A 3,082-nucleotide genomic window follows, 5' to 3' on the forward strand; every position below is an offset into this window, starting at 1 on the left:
GCCATTACTAGTTTAACTAGTAATGGCGCACCATGCCACGGTGCGCCATTAGTATGTTTGGACAGGCGCACTAGTTCAAAAAAAATAATTTTGGTACTAATGGCGCACCGTAGGCAGGGTGCGCCATTAGTAGTTTCAACACTAATGGCGCATCAGAAGGTGGTGCGCCATTAGTATGTACTAATGGCGCACCACATGTCTGGTGCGCCATTAGTGTCATTTACATCTATAGCCCTTTTCCTAGTAGTGTGAGGCTTACATTCAATAACCTTCGAACATACGACATTATGCTGAACCCGGAAAAATGTGTTTTCGGCGTCCTCTCTGGGAAACTGCTGGGCTTCATTGTTTCCAATAGAGGAATTGAAGCGAATCCGGTAAAAATCTGAGCTCTGTCGCAGTTGTCTATACCAACAGACCGCAAGCACATCCAGAAACTTGCTGGATGCGTGGCTGCCTTAAGCCGCTTTATCTCCAGGTTAGGAGAAAAGGCACTATCTCCAGGTTGGGCCGCAATCCGCTTCCGGGCGGAGAATCCAGGTGAGTGTTTATTAAGGCATCTCTTTCAGCATTTCTATGGATCTTTGTGAGGGTTTTTCTAACTTCACCATTGTGTTCCTATGGTTGTTAATTTAGGTGTATGGTTCATGCATTGCCATTTTGAGCGACACATGGTGTGGGGGATGGAGACCGTGTTTATTGTGAAGAACGGCAAGGCAGAAGAAGCTAAGATCATGCCACCACCTCCAAATATGCCAAAGTGCTGATGGAGTCCATTATCTCCTATAGAACGAGACAAGAAGTTAAAATGCCACCACTGAAGAAATAGTTTACCTAATACCTTTATTCAAATTAACTAACAGTTTTCAACCCAAAGACACTTAATTAGAGAAAATGAGGCGAATCGCCCTTAGATATTTGGCCATTTGTTGGAGTGAGTGTTAATTCCCACCCACTTTGGTATGACCCGAACAATCCACACGACCGTCTGTGTTGTGTCATGTGTGTGTGTGTGTGTGTGTGTGTGTGTGAACACATCCATCTTGTACCCTTAGAGAAATTCCAATTAACACGTGCATTGTTTGATTGAACCAACTTTTACCTCCTTATATGATCAAGTTCCAACAATTACCTTGAGATGTGTTGGATTTCCTCCACCAACTTAGACATTTTTTATTCGATTGCTTTTGAAATGCCACAACAGATGCAGAATCAAGATATTTGCCAGGATGTAGTCCTTTGTTGTAGCATTTTCGGAAACAAAATTGGGTCGACTGTCGGAACGTATATGGCGTACGCCCAACTCCGTCTTGGGCTAAGAGCATCTGCAGCCGTTCGGCCCCCCACAGGGCAACGAAAAAGAGCGGCATGAGGGCGAACCGGCGCTAGATTGGTCCCTGGGGTTCGGTTCGCTCCCAGTCACAGGCCCACGATCGCCACGGGTTCGGCGAAGTTCGTTTCAATTTTGTGCAAACTCGACGACTTTTGCATGAACTCGGCCATACTTCGTCGAAATTTGTATAAAAACTTAAAAACATGCATGAACTACGCCCCTAATAACTTAAAAACGAACTAAAAAGCCTAGCCGTGTCTACATGCCGAGAAGCCTGTAGAAGCTGGTGTAGTCGCCGCCACCGCCGTCATCGTCGCCGCGCGCCTCACCTACGGCGTCCCTGCTGCAGCCCTCGCCGGGGTCGCCGACACGTGGTGGGGCGCTTGACGGTCCAGCCTCGCCCTCGTCGTCGCTGTCGATGACGATAACGCCGCCCTCCTCGGCGCGGCGACGGGCCTGGGTCTCCAGGTACGCCCGACGCTGGCGGCGCACCTACTCGCGGATGTATTCCTCCTTCGCCCATTTGAGGGCGGACTCGTCGTCGGGGGCCACCATGCCGGCGTGCTCCGGCTTCACGGGGAGCATGTCTGGCTCGGGCTTCGGCCAGTCCAGGCGGAGGGAGCGCCTCATCGGTGACGTCGCAGGCTAGCGCTTGTTGATGACGAGGGCGCCGCTGCGAGAGCGACGCCTGAGCGGTGTCCCCTCCGGCTCGGGCTTGACGGGGCGGAGAGCCGGCGAGCCAGAGCCCAACGACGAGGACGACCCTGGCTCCATTCGCCGCAGCATCTAGGAACTGCTGCGGCGGCGAGAGAAGGAGGGTCGCGTTAGGTACTCCAGTCACGGCACATTGCCGGTCTCGATGTGGTCGAGGACGGCGTCGAGTGTGCGGCCGGGGACGCCCCACCACTCGCGCCATCCTTCAGAGTTGAGGTGGCCGCAGGGGATGATGCCGTTGACGGAGGTGATCTGCTCCTCGCAGCGGCGCTTGAAGTACAGCGTCCACAGCGTTTCGCTGTCGGGCGCGTACCTCGGCTCGTTCTGCTGCTCCTCCGTCAGCGAGGAGCGGATGCGGGCGATCTCCGCCCGCCGTGCCGCCCCTTCGAGTACCGGCGGCACCGGGACGCCGGCGGCACTCAGTCTCCACGCCCCCGGCACGCGCATGTCGGGTGGCGCCGGGTACTCGGCCTTGTACAGAAGGCGCGCCTCCGGCTCCTGGAGGTGTTGGCGGCCGAAGCCATTCGCCGCTGCGCCGTCGCCTGGGTATCTCTCCGCCATGGTTTCGCTCGTGGATGATTTTTCATATAAAAAACTTTTTCATCCGAGTTAGTATGCAAAAGTTATGCCCATTTTTACAAATTCTCGCGAGATTTTGCAAATGAAGTCAAAATTCATATTTGCAAATTTTCCCAACAACTAGGCCACATATCACATGGGAAACTTATTTTCTTTTATTTTTTTGACATTTTTATCATTTTGTTTTATTTTTTTTAAAACTGAAAAGGCGATCCACAGGGGGGGTGCATTCGGTGGAAGTGGTGGCCAAGGTTACTAATGGCGCACCGTGGCATGGTGCGCCATTACTAGTTTTAACTAGTAATGGCGCACCATGCCACGGTGCGCCATTAGTATGTTTGGACAGGCGCACTAGTTCAAAAAAAAAAATTGGTACTAATGGCGCACCGTAGGCAGGGTGCGCCATTAGTAGTTTCAACACTAATGGCGCATCAGAAGGTGGTGCGCCATTAGTAT

Source organism: Triticum aestivum, chromosome 6B (assembly GCF_018294505.1).
Source record: "Triticum aestivum cultivar Chinese Spring chromosome 6B, IWGSC CS RefSeq v2.1, whole genome shotgun sequence".
NCBI lineage: Eukaryota > Viridiplantae > Streptophyta > Magnoliopsida > Poales > Poaceae > Triticum > Triticum aestivum.